The sequence below is a fragment of the Gymnoscopelus microlampas genome, assembly GCF_963454915.1.
Source record: "Gymnoscopelus microlampas genome assembly, chromosome: 12".
Lineage (NCBI taxonomy): Eukaryota > Metazoa > Chordata > Actinopteri > Myctophiformes > Myctophidae > Gymnoscopelus > Gymnoscopelus microlampas.
In genome coordinates this window covers 9,416,279-9,435,717 of record NC_139949.1, presented here as the reverse complement: position 1 = coordinate 9,435,717, position 19,439 = coordinate 9,416,279, and the positions used below count along the sequence as shown (strand labels likewise).

At 41.5% G+C, this 19,439-nt stretch overlaps 1 protein-coding gene across 1 annotated transcript in view; it reads right to left on the bottom strand.

The window, feature by feature from the left end:
• Window positions 1-19,439, bottom strand: part of LOC311057179 (kelch domain-containing protein 3-like) — a gene marked incomplete at both ends in the record, with an annotated part of 66,449 nt that overhangs the window by 33,025 nt on the left and 13,985 nt on the right. The window lies entirely within an intron of this gene.

Below are 19,439 nucleotides of genomic sequence, written 5' to 3'. Positions count from 1 at the left end.
CAGGTCTTAATGGGTTAAAATAATAGTGAACTAGAAAAAGTGCTCCTCGGAGCAGCTAGGGCAATGTTAAAAGGATGTTCAAATCGGACACTGCGTTTATGATTTGCGGCATTTTGTTCAAAACGGGCCACTCCTGCACACTTTAGATGTCAATCAGGATGGAATATGAAAGATCTGAAAGACCCATTTTGTTTAAAGCGTCTACACCATGAATTAAAAAAAAAATTTTTTATATCATATTGTTTATCCCTCAAACGTTTTTCAAAAGGTTTGAGCCTAAATCAAGCCTCAGATATACTCATTCCAACTAACTTCTCTCTGGCTTATAAAGCACTTTCACCTGCAATACCACATTGTCCTGTTTGGCATGTTATCTCCTGGTTCTGTTTGGAAAAAGTTTTAAAAAAAGAAAGAAAAAAAAAAGATTTGTTTTAATTTTTTTTTAAAGATTTTTATTATTATTATTTTTTTGGTTGGAACTGAAAAACGGGAGGAATTGTTCCCTGACGTGACGTAGGCAGGGGGAACAAATCTGACGGACTGTTTTCAGACCAATTTACATAAAAACCACAGATAGCCTATGAAAGCCTGCATGCTCGAAGTCGGGTATTTTTTGGAACAGAAGAGAGGTGGGGGAGACCAAAAACACACAAAAATGAAGAAAAAGTTCAAATTCATGGTGTAGACCCTTTAATGACTATCAGAGATACTGTGTACCGATTTGTGTGATGTTTGGAGAAAATGAGTTTTGCAACAATCGGCCTCCTGGTAGCGCTATACCAGGCCCATGTGAAAATATTATTTTAGGACATACACGGTTTCCACCCGACAGCTACAATATCATGGTGACTCGCGGACCGGAATCAAGTGGTGGAATCATGGCACGTTTGAGCTTGTATAGTAGCGTTGTGCTTCTGCCTGACAGCAACACTACAGTATGTGTTGCTCAGTCTATCGATCAGCGCTACATCCATAACAACGGTCCGTTAATCACAGGAACAGTTCTGCTATCGATAAATAACAGACCAGCAGAATGGCGCGATTGACTCATGAGAATCAAGGTCTCTCCTCTGCCATACAGATAATGTACAAAACGTTTTGTAAAACGTTCTGATTTGGAAAAAAAAAGAATCAAGTGGCATTTCTTCCTCGGCCTAGTGGGGAAAAAAATCACGGAAGTTGCACTCTGTGTTCATGATTTGAGGCAATGTGTTCAAAACGGGCCACTCCTGCAAACTTTGGAAGGCAATCTTAGCCAATCAGGATGGAATCTGAAAAATCTGAAAGACAGATTTTGTTTAATGACTATAACGATACTGTGCGATGTGTGTGATGTTTGGACAAAATCTGTAGGAGTACTGTCAAGAAATGTGTTTTGCACAGATTGGCTGATCACAGGGACGGACGGACGGACGGACGGACGGACAGGGTGCAAAACATAGGGTCTACGGCCACTTCCTGGCTATTGTGATGGCAGACCCCTGACCAGTGTTGGTGCCAAGTTTATGCCATGTTACGTTTGTGACGCCGACCCACCGTCGGCCGCCGACCCAACGTTGGTTGACCCTCTAGGCCATAACTGGCGGCCCGGGGACCACATGCTGCCCCCACCTTCACTTAATGCGACCCGCAGGTTAATATCAGAATACTGATATATTATTGATTTCAGCTGTTACAATTCCAAACATGCAAACATGACCCGCTTTAATTACTTCAGTCTATATTAGTAGCTTAATGACTGGTATTAAAATTATTTTGTCTTTTTTTAAGTCCAACGTATTTGTTATTTAAGTTCATAAAGTTAAAATAAGTATAACTAAATGCATTTGAAATTACAAAAAAATTACTTTTCAGGATTCCAATTCAAAAATAGCAAAAATAGCAGATCTACAAGCTCAAAACGCATCGCACTGCAATGCGTTTTGAGCTTAAAGATTTTGCTACTATTGTGTGACATAGAATGGCGAAGTAAGGCATTAATTTACGAAAAAAAAGTACAAATCCGGAGATAAGAGGTGTCTTTCCGACAGTGTGGAAATAATAGTGGCCGTCTCCAACATCAAAGTTGCCCACCCCTGCTCTAGGCAATTTTAATATCTAAAAGTATAAAACAGGGCTTAATTGTGCATGCATGTTTTGTAATAATCTAAATCTAACTAAAGTTTTCAAATAACTAAAGGTGCTTGGCAAAAAAAAAACGCTTCTAGGCGCCCGATTAGAAAATATATTAGCTTTTCGCAGGCCGGCAAAAGCGCTGCTCGTGCACATAAGTGCACCACCAAAATGCTGGAGTTTCCTAAAACGCAGCACTCCCGTTATAAACAATTAAAAACAGGCGCTGTGCTCAGGAAAAAAAAAATATCTCGGTGGACACTGGGCCTTAGTTTTCCACCAAGGTCCTGCATCACCCTGTCCGGGTTTAATAATGTCCGCCTCTCTTGTTCCATTATCTCTTACTTATGTCGAATTGGGGGGGTAACTTCCATTTGGGACAATAATGGTTGTTAAGTCTGGGACAGTTGAAATTAAAATTCTGGACATGTGTGGGGCACTGAGGGGGAACAACTCGATTTGGAGCGCTGACGCGTCGTCATAACAGCAGACGCAGCAGTCTTGGCTGCGATGACGAAGATATGGACTTCGTTAAGAGAAGGGAAGGACTTCATTAAAGTTCTTTCACGGGTTACAGCTGAACGCAGCGTTTTGCGCGGCCACAGTGCAACTGGTCAATTTGTCAAACCTTAACAAAGATTTAACAAACACATTGCAGCTGAGGGACTTCGTCAGCATTCTATTGATACAATATAGAGCAAGGATTAAACCACTTAAAAACCCTCTAAACTTAGTAAACTGGACCCGAGTTGGCGTTGAGTCTAGACACCAAATCGAATCTTCTCCCCAGGATATAGATGCTGGGGGTTCAAGTGGTTAAAATACTTACTGTATGTCTCAGCAGGATTTGGAAAAACTCCATGCATTCATGTTTTGTATAGACTAACAGGTCTCCCCCCCATAAAATGGATCAGACTGCGGTCGTTTGAAAATGCTTGAATCCTTATTAATACCGAGCAAGTGGAGCATATCGCTTCACTTCTTAGATCTTTACACTGGCTCCCTGTATGTCAAAGAACATTTATTATGTTCGGTTATGTTATGTTATGAACCATCCATCAGGCCTCTCAGGTCATCTGGGACAGGGCTGCTCTCTGTCCATAGAATCACAAATAAACGTGGCAGTGTTCATCGTGTATGCTCCACATATCTGGAACAAAAACTCTCTCAGAAAACTGCCTGTCTGCTACGTACAGCTCTCACTTCTTTTAGATCAAAGCTGAATACCTTCCTGTTCGCCGCTGCCTTTTATTGAGATTTATCCTTTAAATGATTTGCACTGTAATTTTGTTCTGTTCCTGTTTTCTTATTTTCACAAAAGAAATATAGGACGGAACGAGTGAGAGAGAGACTATTAGAGAGAGACTTAGAGAGAGACAGTTTACAGTATATAAACTGTGCTCGTTATGATGAAGTTTCCGCGAGAGGCTAAAGTTTCAGTTTTCTATCGCGTGCGTGTGTGTGTGTGTGTGTGTGTGTGTGTGTGTGTGTGTGTGTGTGTGTGTGTGTGTGTGTGTGTGTGTGTGTGTGTGTGTGTGTGTGTGTGTGTGTGTGTGTGTGTGTGTGTGTGTGGGGTGCAGTGTTTTGACTGCATGGATCCAGTTTGTCAGAGTGATTGATTGGCAGGGGGGAGTATTGCCAGCAAGAGACGGGAGACATGTTCCCTCAATGGGGGACGATCACTGTACCTCATATTCTCTCTCTCTCTCTCTCTCTCTCTCTCTCTCTCTCTCTCTCTCTCTCTCTCTCTCTGTATCAACAGTCTTTCTTTCTCTTTCTCCTCAGTTGTCTGTTCTCTCTCTCTGTTGTAATGACACCTCTCTCCCTCTCTCTCGCCCCCATCTCTCTCTCAATTCAATTAAATGAAATTCAACAGGCTTCATTGACATGCGTTCCCAAAGCACAATTACAATTATGACATAAACAACATGTCAACATAAAATCAATTAAATTACATAAATAAACAAAGGCGATGGTGCTCTCTCTCTCTCTCTCTCTCTCTCTCTCTCTCTCTCTCTCTCTCTCTCTCTCTCTCTCTCTCTCTCTCTCTCTCTCTCTCTCTCTCTCTCTCTCTCTCTCTCTCTCTCTCTCTTCTCACTCCAATGTGTGAAGTGCTTGTGTGTCTCAGAGGAAATGAACAAACAGTGCAGGCCATCAGAAAAACAAACAGATAAATACAAATGGCATAATTTCATCCAGGCACAAGAACACAACTATAAGCGGAACGGCAAAGTAAAACAAAGACAAACCTCTACACTAAACTATGGTCACGTACTGTAGCATATAAAAAGTATGTTTTTTTTTTTACTTGAGTTAATTCATAAAGTAGTATAGGGTCATGTATTCTTCCTAAGAGCATGCAGTAGAGTCTGAGGTACTATTTGTCTTCGAATGTAGTGGAGTTAAAGTCTCAAAGCTGCGGTATGGAACCTTCCGCTTCTACCCTGGATTTGAAGCCTGTTTCCTTTGCAAGTGCTGACATTTTTAACGTTGAGCTAATAGAGCCTGCCTGCTTGCTCAGGGGATACATTGTATATTGACCTTCAGGTCAAAACTTGTGTCAAACCAGAAACGGGATTGTGTCAAAGGTCATATCTCACCCAAGGGGCAAGTCTTAGATATTTACGATGAGGCCGACACGGAAGCTTATAAATGGCCAGAGTGGCGCTGTTTTACCCTGCGCCAACCTGCGGTGTCAGAAAGAATTTATTTTAACGCAAGTGAATGGGTTTTTTGACAAACTTTAGACTAGATTTTCTTACTGTAATAAAAATTGTCATAAATTCTATATGCTTCCAGTCGCTAGTTTAAAGTCTCCTTTCAATCATCAGGATATGTGTTTTGCTAAATTATGGTCCTATTTATTTTAAAATTGACAATAAAGTAGGCTATTCTCTAGGAGGGGCGGGATGATTTGATTGACAAGCTACACAACCAATAGCATTCATTCCCCGCCCCCGCTCTTGATTGACAAGCTACCCAACCAATAATGGTCTGGTCTCATTCTGAAGGACATGACGCGATATGACGCGATATTGAAAGATGGCGGACCTACAGTCTTGGAACAATCGGCTTCATTTTCGGTCTGTAGAAAGCAACGGAGTGGCTTTGTCCATCTCATTTATACAGTCTATGATCTCACCTAGAGACAGGATCTAAATGTCTCAATAGAAGAGCAGGGAGACCAAATACAACCACCCAATAGTATTATATTGTATTAACATACTCTACCATACACATTGGACAACATGACATTTATTCATTAGGAAAAAAATCACATAGTGCTGCTTTAAGCTTCCAAAAATAACAAAGCAGATACTCAAGTATACTCAAGTACAAATACTAAAATGAACAAGTAGAGTACAAGCTTGTACATCTGCAATTTTCTGAAAAAATAGAATCAAATCTTGAAAGAATTGGAACATTTTGAATTTGTTTTAAATGATTTAACATGAATCTTTGCTTCTGGGGGTCCCTGGCACGAAAAACCTTTTCAGATGGGGGTCCGCGGCCAAATATGTATCAATGTGGGGGTCCTTGACATGAAAAAAGTTTGAAAACCAGCGCAGTACTCAATGAAATGTACTTTGTTACGGTCGACCAGTGGACATGACAGGCACTGTGGAATGTGGGAGATGTTAGTGTGAGACTGACAGCTTTTACAAATCCATGACAGAGCCAAGTGATGCCTCTTTATGTATCAGGCCCCCCTGGACTTTCTTCCATGGAATGAGCAGAAGTCGTCCTTCTGTTAAAGTGACGTGGTGTCTAGTAGCTCAGTGGGGGGGCTGGGTTCTTCATTAGGCAAACCACCAAACTCCAGACAATCGTCTGGGCTTCTAACCAGCCAGAAGACTTCATAGAACCATGCCAGACACAGCCAGGCTCTGCTGTGTGACTTACTGTACACACTCTGTGGTGGCAGGAAAGGAAAAGGCCTGTTTTCAGAATTGGACTTGAGTAAAAACGTACAGAAGTATTTGCATCAAAATATACCTAAAAAAGTATTAAAGATATAAAAAATAAAAAAAAAGATAGCAAAATAATAGCTGATCTACAAGGTCACAACGTATTGCGATGTGATGCGTTTTTTTAATTGTTCTATTTTTGTAGTAGAGTAGGCTATGTAATAGGGCTTAAGTGGTTAATGTACGGTGTGTTTTATAATAATAACCTAAATCGGCAAAGTAACTAGTAACTATAGCTATCCAGCGTTATAGTGGAATTAAAGAGTATAACATTTGCCTGGAGTAGAAGTATAAAGTATCAAAACATGGAAATACTCAAAGAAACAAAATGTACCTAAAAATGTTACTGAACCACTTGAACCCCCATCGTCCATATTCTGGGGGGAAATAAATAAATCCCCCAAAAATAGCCGATCTACGAGCTCACAATGCGTCGCAACGCGACGCATTGTGAGCTCGTAGATCGGCTATTTTTCGCAAAGAGATTTGGTATAGATGGAAAAAGTTGTGCAAGTACAGTTGCAGCTCAAGTCCAGTTCTCTGAGTCTATACATGAGTACATTTACTCGGTTACTTTGCTCCACTGCCAGACACAGTACGCCTCTAACATGACTTACACAACAAGTGTTCACATAGAACTGTGTGTCTCTCTCTGTTGGGTACAGACACATACCAGATGGCCTCTATTTCCAACACGCCATCTTCTCTGTGTGTTTTTTGGCAGTTTTGTCCCGCGTCCAAAGACGAATGTCCTTCACAGTCACTAACTTAGTATTGTTATGTTCTGAGAACTTTTCTTTTGTGCCGATATTTTCTGTTGCCAAAGTTTTCAAAAAGTGTTAAAACGCTAGAATATGTTCGATTAGATTTGCCTTTATTTGTCTTCGACTTAGCGTGATATTCGGTTTCACAGACTCCTCACACATTAAACGCATAAGAACTATATACAACACACCATAAAGTGATATTTTACAAAACGTTTTTCATGTCAAGGACCCCCATAATTATCTTTATTTGGCCGCGGACACCCATCGGAAAATATTTTGTTCCAGGGACCCCCAGAAGCAAAAAAATTTAGTAAAAAATGTTCCCTTTAAAAACATATACGTTCATAGCCGCGCTATGAGCTCGTATATCTGCTATTTTTGAATAGCCAAAGTATAAGATAAGGGTTATAGCTGAAATCTAAAATGACACAGATGCGTTCCCGGGATGAATGGGTTAATAAACAGAAAACAATGAGTATCCTGACTTTGTTCTCTCTATCCTGATTGGATACAATTGGTATCCCGGCCTGAAAACGTATTTTCTATTCATTTTCTCATAAATTAAATCACTTGATCACACTATACAGCGTCACACAAAAGCATCAAAAGCAGCAGATCCTTCGCGCCACATTTCGAGCTTGTAGATCTGCTATTGTTGATATCATTTTTGAACCCATTAAGACCTGGAACGCATCTGTGTCATTTTAGATTTCTTTGGCTATTCAAAAATAGCAGATCTACAAGCTCGTAGCGCGGCACCGAGTGCCGCGCTACGAGCTTGTAGATCTGCTATTTTTGAAAAATCGTGAAAATTGTTTTTTAATATTTTTTTCCGAAAAAAATGTTTAGAAGCGGCCTCGGGTCTTAATGGGTTAATTAGAATCCTGAAAAGTAACAGTTTTGGACATAATTATGGGGTTTCCACCCGACGGCTCGATTCCATACCAAACTGTGTGTCCTTCTCTCGTCCTTGCTATAATGACGCGGGCAACAATTATACCCTGGATCCGTTCCAGTCTGGTTTTAGATGTGTCCATAGCACACGCTTTGCCCTCCTGAAGGTGACCGCTATAGTTCCCTGCTGTGCAGCAGCGACCGTGTTGTCTCTGGTGGTGATTGTAAACGCCTTTTATTATACTGGTATAATGACCCCCAATGAAGGTCAACGTGCCGAAACGTGTCGGACTTTAACCCGTTCAGACCGGGAACGCGTCTGTGTCATTTTCAGATGTCTTTGGCTTTTCAAAAATAGCAGATATACAAGCTCATACAAGCTTGTAGATCTGCTATTTTTTGAAAAAAAAATTGCAAATGTTTGAATGTATGCTATATATATTTTTAAAGCGAGCATGTTTCACTCCAATATTTGCCCCTGGAACAAAATATTTTGGTGGCCAAACACATATCATTTTGGGGGTCCTTGACATGAAAAAAACATACGTTAATACGTTTATACAAAACTGTTTGGATTTGGAAGACCTTTGTAGAATCCCCAGAAGCAAAAAATTCACTTGAAATTTGACTTTCTTAGAATTTTTTGAAATTTGAATTTCACTTGAAACTTGAGATTTTGCAAAAACTCGTAGCGCGGCACTCGGTGCCGCGCTACGAGCTTGTAGATCTGCTATTTTTGAATAGCCAGAGAAATCTAAAAATGACACGGATGCGTTCCCGGATTGAATGGGTTAAACAAATAAAGCCTCATTTTCCAGTGTTACAAGCCTGGGTTGACTGGTTCCCTCCCAGTACCAACCACAGGATCGATGTGTAAGGGTTTTTATTGGTTATTTAGCTTTGCTAAGCGGACCCGGTCTCTTCCCCACGTCACTGATCGATGTCTTGCCCTCCAATGATCTGCTCCTGGTCGTTCCACAGGGTCCAATAAAAGCTTCAGGGTTGATTGTGTCTTTGAGGTCAGATTAGGAACGACCTACCACTAGTAAACCGATTCAAATCGATTCAAACTGGTGACAATTTAAGTTGATTTAATACGAAAAGTATCGCGATGCAAACAGCCGAGGGCGCAATCGAGACGAGACAAAAAAAAGATAGAAAATACAGGATCTTTGTAAGAGAATTGATTAAAAAAAGAGTCCTCAGTGATTTGCTACTGTATTTAAAAGAGGATAAGAGAAAACACAGTATGGTAAAAAATAATAATAATAATAATAAGAGAAGAAAATACAGTTTTTTTTTTTTTTAAGAAAACAAAAAGATGAGAAGAAAACTTTGGTCCAAAAAGTTTATTTTTCGGTCATTTGTGTGGAAAATAATTTTGTGTTTAAACAATGTAAAGATCGTATCGTGATTCAAATTGTATCGTGAGTTGAGTGAATCGTTACGTTCCTACCTACCACTGAATCACGTGTAGAACAGGACCCCAGCATGCTTATTCTGGGGGGCAAAAAAATTGTGGGGGGCAAAAAAATTGCAGCTATACTATCTCACAACGTGTCACATTCCGACATGTTGTGATGACATGTTCTGGCGTTTAAAAAAAATTACACTACTCTTTGGAAATGCTCTGATGAAGAGCAATGCTCAACTCATGTTCAAGTTTATTGGTGTGTGAGAATACAATGTGTAAACTAGAAAAAGTGCTCCTCGGAGCACAGGTCTCCGCCAGGTCACACTGCATTCATGATTTGAGGCATTTTGTTCCAAAAATGTGTTTTGCTAAATTAGACCTGCTGGTGGCGCTATAACAGGCCAATGTGAAAAGGGTGCCATTTCTTCCTCGGCCTAGTGGGAATGTGTGTGTGAAATTCCACGGAAATCGCAAGCTGCGTGCATAGTTTGAGGCTTTTTGTTCAAAACGGACCAATCCTGCAAACTTTGGAAGCCAACCATAGGCAATGAGGATGGAATATGGGAAATCGGACAGATCCGTGTTGATCACATGACTATAGAGATACTGTGTACCGATTTGCATGACGTTTGGATGAAATCTGTAGGAGTAATGTAAAAAAATGTGTTTTGCACAAATCGGCCTCCTGGTGGCGCTATAACAGGCCCATGTGAAAAAATTGGGGCAGAGGTTCTGAATTGGCATCCAGGGAGTGTGTGTGCACAGTTTGGGAGCGAACGGGCCAACGGTGCCAGAGATTAGCTGGTAACACACAGACAGGACGGACGGACACACACACACACACACACACACACACACACACACACGGACACACACACGGACGGACGGACGGGGTGGAAAACATACTCTCTCGCCATGCCTTTCGGCCTGGCGGAGACAATGACAGTATATTGTCCTCTATTGACTTGAGGGTTGGGATGTTGCAACCTTTTGAGTGTTTTGGAGTGCATGTATGCTAGATTTTGGGTTCAGCACTCCACTGAGAAATCCCACTGTTGAGGCTAAACCTCATTTTCTAACTTTATATTTACTATCTTTGTACATTTGTATATTAGGCAGGCAGTTACTTTATTGTTTATAGTGCAGCCCCATTAATACTGTATGTTATCAATGAGGCGTGGTTTCACCGTTCTTATATAGCTCAGCTGGTATAGGCCCCTATTACTTAAGTACATTTTGAATTCTGGACTTTTACTTCTAACAAGAGTATTTCTAACATTGCAGTATTGATACTTTCACTTTTGAGTACTAAAAAAAAGTAAGCAAAAATTGAGTACTTTCATCCCAACCGATAGGCGCTTCACTTGCGTCTCTCTCTCGTCGCGTTCATTGAGCAACATTAGAGGCCTCCTTATATAATCTATATCTACTGTGTGGAGAAAGTTGAGAAAACTAGGCAGCAGCAGACACACAGTGGTAAATCAGCAGGTTATAAAACTGCTTCAGCTGAGAGAGAGAGGTAGGTGGTCCGCTTCAAAGTGTCTTCAAGGCCTACGCTGTGCCCAGGAGGAGATAGCTCTCTGACAGGGAAGAGGAGTACAGAGTACAGACTGGACACTCCGTCTCTTTCTGGCAGCGCAACTTGTAAAGGATTTATATTATTTCAGGCAAGTTTCATCAGTGGTACTCAAAAGTAAAAAGTATCAATACTGCAATGTAGACATACTCTGTCGCAAGTAAAAGTTTCCGAAATTCTAAATAGACTTGAGTAAAAGTACAACAGTATTCGTATCAAAATGTACCAAAAGTAGAAAGTACTCATTATGCACAAGTTTTCAAATGTATGAAACTAGAGGGTCGGGGCGCTGCGCGCCCCTCCCCCCTAGCCGCTGCGCGGTGCTTTGTGTTTGTTGGTCTCTATAATATATAAAGCCATAATAGGAGATGTTCCCAATGGAGCTATGCCCAAATATGGAGTGTGTTGTCTGACCTCACTTGGGTCTCGTTGGGCGGTGGTCGGCGATGACGCTAAGGAACAACATGGCCGACTGTAATGTTGTGAGTTTGTGTTGGCCGCAATTAATTATGCTGCGAGGGGGCAGATGTGTGCTGAGCAGTATGAAGTGGCCTACAGACTGCGCGTAGTAATTCTGCACGTTGTGGCGTGTCTTGTTAGTGACATTGATATGTTGTTTTTGTGTTTAGTCCCACACAGTGGCAGTTTTTTTTGGGGGGTTTTAGGTTTAGAAATGTATATATAGATAGATAGATAGATGTATAAGAATCCTTTGAAAATAGCAGATCTACAAGCTCACAACACGTCGCGACGCAACGCGTTGTTAGCTTGTAGATCTGCTATTTTCAAATAGCTTAGGTATAAAATAGGGCTAAAGTGGTTAATGTATGTTTGATAATGTAATAATTTTTATCTGAAAAGTAACTAGTAACTAAAGTTTTCAAATAATTGTAGTGGAGTAAAAGTACAATATTTGCCTTTGAGATGTAGTGGAGTAAAAGTATAGACAATTGGAAATACTCCAGTAACGTAGAAAAATGTACCTCAGAACTGTACTTAAGCACAGTACTTGAGTAAATGTACTTAATTACTTTACACCACTGTACAAATATCACCCTCCCCGTCCGGCTTCAGTCCCCCGAACACGGACCACCCACTAGCTCGAAGGGAACAAAAAATATGTTGGATAACCTTTCAATGGATTTTTTTTCTCACATTATTCCACATTGTGTTTTCGGTCAACTTCTCTAAATATTAGAGAGCCGCGGTGGCTCAGGAGATGGAGCAGGCCACCTGGGAGTCAGAAGGGTCACAGTTTGACGCTCCCTGTTATTGTCAAAGTGTCCCTGAGAAAGACCCTGAACCCCTAGTCTCGTGTAGCCAGACTACTATTCCACAATCTCCGAATAGAGTCTGGAACTACACCTGTCTGGTGTAGTTCCAGATGTTGAATCATTTCAATTTTTTTTGGCACAAATCTTCTCTTCTGGGGTCCCTGGCACAAAACCTTGTCAGATCGGGGTCCGCGGCCAACTATACATATCAATTTTGGGGGTCCTTGACAACCACTGGCTCAGAGCACCTAAAAGCACATCCATTTATTGCCAAAGCAAACAAATGTATTACAAATGTTATATTCATTAAACACATTTGAATCCAAAATCTAATTAATTAGTTATCCTGACTGTTTCTAAAGGTCCTGGAGTTCGACTCCCCGTACGGTTTGGTTCAAGCCTTAGCGGAGGACCTCAAGGCCCCCGCTTTGACCTTAGTGTGTCCACGCATAAACGCCCCCATTAAAGCAGGCCAACGCGGTATTAATTCATTTTTAATTCATCCGTTTCATTTGTATGTATATACAGTAATTCCAAATGACAGATGAATTCCGTTAACAAGCTCCGTCTCATTCCGGTGAGCGATTCCCGTTCCCGAAGGTGGGTTTGTTTCTCTCTCTCTCTCACACACACACACACACACACACACACACTCTCCCACCAGCTCCACTCTACCGTCGAAGGTGTTTTTCAAGGGCACCGACATGTTAAGTTATGGGGGTGGCGTTGGAGAAACTTCAGGAAGCTTTGATAAATAACACTCGACCCAAATGCTAATTCTCCCCTCCCTCCTGGAAGCGGACCAAAGTACTTCCGCTAAAAGTGGCAGAGACTTGGCCCGTACTCTCCTTAACGCCAATAGGGCAAGGACATTCTTTTCTAGACGCTTTTTAACCAACCTGGCATACCTATTCCGGGCATGTCGTCATAAGGAGGACATTTTTTGGGGGACAAATTGAGTCAGTTTTCAAAATATTCCAAAAATAGCAGATGGACATGTTCACGGCGCGTCGCGGTAGTCATATGATGAAGTACAGTACCAGCGGTGTAAAGTAACTAAGTACATTTACTCAAGTACAATTTTGAGGTACTTTTACTCTACTGGAGTATTTCCATATACTTTTACTTCTACTCCATACATCTCAGGGACAAATATTGCACTTTTACTCCACTACAATTATTTGAAAACTTTGGTTACTGCAGATATGACTTATTACATTATAAAACATAGATGAACCACTTTAGACCTATTTTATACCAAGGCTATTTGAAAATAGAAGATCTACAAGCTCAATACTAATACTTTTTGCACTTTTACTCAAGTCAATTTTGAATTCCAGACTTTTTTCTTGTAACAGAGTACTTCTACATTGCAGTATTGATACTTTTACCACTGTACATAGATCTGAAGCGAATATGCATTGAAAACAGTTCTGACACAGTGGCTAAAGCAACAGGCACAATGTAATGGAAGCGAAAAACTAATCTAAACATGCATGTAGACTACTTTATCATTTCCCCAGGTCTACTGCGGTCTATGCGGGGATACGACGGCCATCCTAAAGGTGGGCTCAAACCACAAGATGATCGGGGTGATTTTGTAGTCGGGGAAGGTCCCTCTTGACTATCAGGAGGGACCGTTCGCTCGTTGTCATTAAGACCTGGAACTGTGTCATTTTTAGATTTGAGCTAAAAAGCATTATTTTACACTTTGGGCTATTCAAAAATAGCAGATATACAAGCTCATAGCGCGGCACCGAGTGCCGCGCTATGAGCTTGTAGATCTGCTATTTTTGAAAAATCGTGAAAATTTGTGCAAATCTTTGAATATATATATTTAAAGCGAACATTTTTAACTCAAATCTTTACTTCTGGGGGTCCCTGGAACAAAATATTTTGATGGGGGTCCGCGGCCAAATACATATAATATTTGGGGTCCTTGACATGAAAAAGATTGAGCACCATTGATATAGAAACATATGTTTTTCAGAAAACTGTTGGGATTTAGGAGACATGTAGAATCGGCTTCAGGTATCAATGGGTTAATCGGGCACGATTCTGCGGCGAGACTGTCGTGTAGTGTGAGCTGTTGAAAGATCCAATCTTAAACTTCTCGATTTGCTAACAGATTATCAGGGCTGCACGGATCGTTTTCATGTATCGTCTCTGTCTCATATGTCCAAAACGTGAATGTGAATAATCTTCATGATTCAAATAAACAAATCGCAAAAGTAGCAAATCGTCGCAAAGCTCAAAACGCATTTCTTCGCGCAACGTTTTGAGCTTGTAGATCTGCTACTTTACATCCTTTTGTGTGACGCTGTAGTTTGATCAAGTAGGGCGTTAATTTATGGAAAATAAATTGAATTGAATATGGAGATAAGAGTGTTCTGCCCAACAACAGCGATATATTTAGATATTTACCCGGAGGATTGCGTCACTGCTGTCCGAGTGTGGGCGGCAGGGTGACCGGTCGAAATAACCGGCGCCGCGTTAAGACAGCTGAGGATTGTTAATAATGTGGCGAGAACAGGACTGTTAGATAGAACGTACGTGTCGTGTCTTCCCAAACCGGTTGCCTCCGCACGTTTGACCCTTCAAGACCAGATTCTACAAAATGTCTTCTAAATCCTAACAGTTTTCTGAAAAAACATTACGTTTCTATGTCAGTGGTTTTCATGTCAAGGACCCCCAAAATGATATGTATTTAGCCGCGGACCCCCCCCCATCTCAAAATATGTTGTTCCAGAGAGGTATCCCCCAGAAGCAAAGATTTGAGTAAAAAAAGATTTGCTTTAAAAAACATATTAATCAAAGACTTCGAACATGTTCGCGTTTTTTCAAAAATAGCAGATCTACAAGCTCGTAGCGCGGCACAATAGCAGATCTACAAGCTCGTAGCACGGCACTCGGTGCCGCGCTACGAGCTTGTAGATCTGCTATTTTTGAATAGCCAAAGTATAAAATAATGGTTAAAGTGGTTACACAGATGCGTTCCGGGTTTGAATGGGTTAATAGGCTCCATTGTCCGTTTGCGTGGCTCTGGCGAGCACAACAATCTTAATCTTATTATTTTAATAATCTTGTCGTGTGTGCAAGTTTAAGATAATCTTGTGAGACAATCTTATACGAGAGCATTTTATAGGATTATCATGTAGTGTGATGATCGGATTTATAAAGAGTTTAAAGAGTGTAAAACCGCTGTAGAATGAGCCCAGTTTAGACTATTATGGATAAAGATGCTGAGACAATAGCTGATGGCAACGATAAGTCTTATATAATCAGAGAGAGAGAGAGAGAGAGAGAGAGACTACAAATAAGTGTGTGTATCTCTGCACTGCTTATACAAAATTACCTCGGTGCATATAAACACAGTGTGAACAGAGCAACTGCCTTCAATTACATTTGAAGACACCGCTGGTATTTGTCGTGAAGGTTTTTATAGCGAGTGAAGGCAACACATTGAACTGCTGTCAACGCTTTCAAAAGTTCATACCAAGTTAACCTTTCCTATATGGAAAGGTTACCGTTTGGTAAGAAGGGCTTCCCTCTAAGTGGCAATGTAACACAGCTCTGTTTTTATTCTATTGTACCGACAACGTATGTTTTCTCATACCCGAAAAAAGCTCCATTGAATAGAGAGCGAGCGAGAGACTGTGTGTGCGTGTGTGTGTGTGTGTGTGTGTGTGTGTGTGTGTTCTGAATGTGTGTTAGGTGATGAGGAAACGGGGGGCCGCACGCTGTGCATTTAACCCATTAAGACCGGGAACGCATCTCTGTCATTTTTAGATTTCTTTGGCTATTCAAAAAATAGCAGATATAAAAGCTCATAGCTATGAGCTTTTATATCTTTCTTGCATATAGCCTATATATTTTTTGAAATAATCGTGAACGTTTGTGCAAATCTTTGAATATATATTTTGTTACAGGGTCCCACCAGAAGCAAAGATTTGAGTTACAAATGCTCTTTTTTTTCCTTTTAAAAAATATGTTATTGTAATGTTTTGTAACTGTTTTTTTCTTTTTTTTTTCTTTTTGGTATCGTCTGTTATACACCGTACTGTCTCTAAAATAAAAAATGCTCACTTTAAATATATATATATTCAAAGATTTGCACTTAATTTTCAATTAAAAAAAATAAATAGCAGATCTACAAGCTCATAGCGCGGCACCGAGTGCCGCGCTATGAGCTTGTAGATCTGCTTTTTTTTTTAAATAACCCAAATCATTTTTTTTTTTTTAAATGACACCGGGATGCGTTCGCCGGACTGAAGGGGTTAATAAAAGCTGCAGACTGTGGGAGAGCTGAGATGAGATTTACGCCGCCGTTCCCCTGTTCAGTATGCACGCCTTACTGCACTCTGCCTACTGTACCCTGCCAAAAATATACTCCTCTTTATGGGCCCCGGGAAACCTTTAAGACCGCCATGATGATGATGTTACAAAGACACCATGGGAGACAGAGAGAGAGAGACAGTATATCGTTGTTGCCGGGTAGAAACCTTGTATCTCTAACTTCTAACTTTTTGTGTTTTTTTGTAAGTTAAAGGGATAGTTCACCCCCAAAATTACTTATTTTCTATCGATTAGTCACCCCATGGAGACTTGAATTCATGGATATTTTTTTTGTTTTTGTCGCATTACTAAGCCAATGATTTGATGACTGGCAGTCTCCTTTGTGTCTCACCCAAAAACAAGAAAGAAATGACTTGGAAGTCATATTCTACCAGGTGCTCTGTGTGTGTGTGTGTGTGTGTGTGTGTGTGTGTGTGTGATTGTTTTCATAGACCTGATTACTTGTTTTTCGGATTGCTTGTTTCTCTCGCCAAACCTGGCAACATTTAGCGTCACAGAATCTGCGACGCTAAACGCTCTAATGTTTTTTATATAAGTGGTGGCAACATTTTGTGACACCACACGGGTCTTCCCAACAATAGCTAAGATTGAAGTCAGTGTGAACATGGCCAAATAATAACTTAATAGCCAAACTAGGTCTAATGAAGCACGCTAGCATTTAGGCTAACCCTCCTGCCTGAGGCTGCAGTAAAACTTGCACTGTCTGTGAATGAGGGGAGCGCAGCGGAGCACGGTTACTGCGGGGGGCGGGCCGTCTCCCCATTCGTGTCGCCATTGGCTTAAAGGAGTGAAGGACAGCCAGGACAGCCAATGACACTTAGGTGTCACTCAGGTGTCGCTTAGGTGTCGGACTAGTACCCAGTGTGTCTGTAGACCCGGCGCTCTTCGAGCACCTGGTAAAACGTTTTTTTGAGGGGTGAACTATCCCTTTAACGCCATTCTTGAGCATACAGCGTCACACCAAAGCATCAAAGGCAGCCGATCTACAAGCTCTTTTAGAGCTTGTAGATCTGCTACTAGATCTTTTACAGTTTTGGACATATGAGGTTTCCACCTCAAATGATGTTTTTCTTCTTAAATTAACACCCTACATCGTCATAGTAGGAGTCTCACACTAAAGTGGAAAAAAATTGCCGATCTACAAGCTCACAACGCATCGTGCCACAATACGTGTGTGTGTGTGATCTTGTATGTTTTGCTATTTGTGTGTGTGTGTGTGTGTGTGTGTGTGTGTGTGTGTGTGTGTGTGTGTGTGTGTGTGTGTGTGTGTGTGTGTGTGTGTGTGTGTGTGTGTGTGTGTGTGATGTAGTGGAGTAGAAGTTTAAAGTATTGAAGTCAAATTAGGGAAACGTATATACCTTCAAATTGTACATGCAAATTGTAAATACTACATTAGGTTGAGTAAATGTGTACTTTCCACATTTGCACGCACGCACACAGAGAGCCAAGAGCACACACAGGTGTGGGCGAATGTGTGTGAACAAATAAAATAAGAAAATAACACACATGACAGCAGAAAGAGAGAGGAGGGGGAGAAGGGCAGGAAGGGACAGGAGGAGGGGAGGGGAGAGATGAAAAGAGGAGAGGAGGGGAGTGGAAGAGACATGAGAGGAGAAGAGAAGAGGAGAGGAGATCTTTATTTACACAGTAGGATTGATGGTGTCCCTGCCCCCCTGCTGTGAGAGCTACACACACACCCGGCTCCCACTTCTGACACCAGGAAACATCATTTCAAGCTTGAGTAGACCGCTACACTCTCAAAACACACACAAGGCACCGCGCGCGCACACACACACACACGCGCGTAATCTCATGCACAGACTTGCACGTACTGTACAAACACGCACATGCGTGTAGAGACGCGTGCGCGTACAAATGTGGCCAGTGCCCACACAGATACAGTACACATACGCACGCACGTGTGCACACACCCAGAATAACAAAAAAACAACCTGACCTTTTCCCTTGCTGCCGTGTGCCTTGCTCATCTGAGGGAGGGGGGGGGGAGCGAGGGAGAGAGGGAGATTCACATCCATGCAATTCGGTTCAATAACATGTTTTTTGTTTGTTTGTTGTTGTTGTTGTCAAAGCACGGAATTCAAATCTAAAATAACATGAAAAGGCATTCACTCACACGCACACGCACACACACACACACACACACACACACACACACACACACACACACACACACACACACACGCATTCTCTCTCTCTCTCTCTCTCTCTCTCTCTCATATAGAAAGGTTGTGTTATTCTCATGTCATTGTTCTATGAGGAGAATACCGACTGTACTCTGGCTGTGCTTTTAGATGCATCAAATTAAGGTAAAAATGGTGTTCTATCATTTGTGGTGTATTAGAACCATAATCATCTTCGGTCTCGAGCGACCGAGCGATTTCTGAACCCCGTGGGGGTTGCTAGGCAGATTCACTGAGTTATGTGGGCAGTAGAAAACATTTTCCTTTACGAACTTTCTTTGGCTCGGTAAACCGAAAAAAAACGCTCCTGTTCGGTTGGAATCTCTGTGAAGTATGTAGCCTCCTTTAGAACAGTGTTTCACAAACACTGGGTCGGGTCACGGACACATTTTTATGGGTAAATACGCCCTTTTTTCTTCCTTTCCAACAGTTTTTAGTTTTCTTTCGAAAGAAAAACATTTTTCCGAAGTAAAAACAAATTCAAACGTTTTTCAAAGTAACTTTTACTATTACATACTGATTCTAAATAATCAAAGGAATTCCATGAATAGAAAAGGGTTAGTAGATCTACTGCCAGCTTAACGGAAGTGTTTTTAGGTGCTGAAGCACAGGGCAACAACCTTGCGGGGGGGGCACCAAACGGCGTGGAGAAAGTGAAAGAAGACGGCACTATCGCCGAAAAGCAGTGCAATTTAGAAGCAGCTGCTGCTGAAGGAGCGCTAAAACGGTGCAACGTGCCGGTGAAGCGTCATTGTTTTTCGGGCCGCAAAAGCCCCCCGCTGACAAAGCGGTCCCATGGAGGCACAGAAACGGGCCGTAGCACAGGGCACCATGAAGGGTTTATCCGGCCCTGTACAACCCTCCACAATGCAACGTT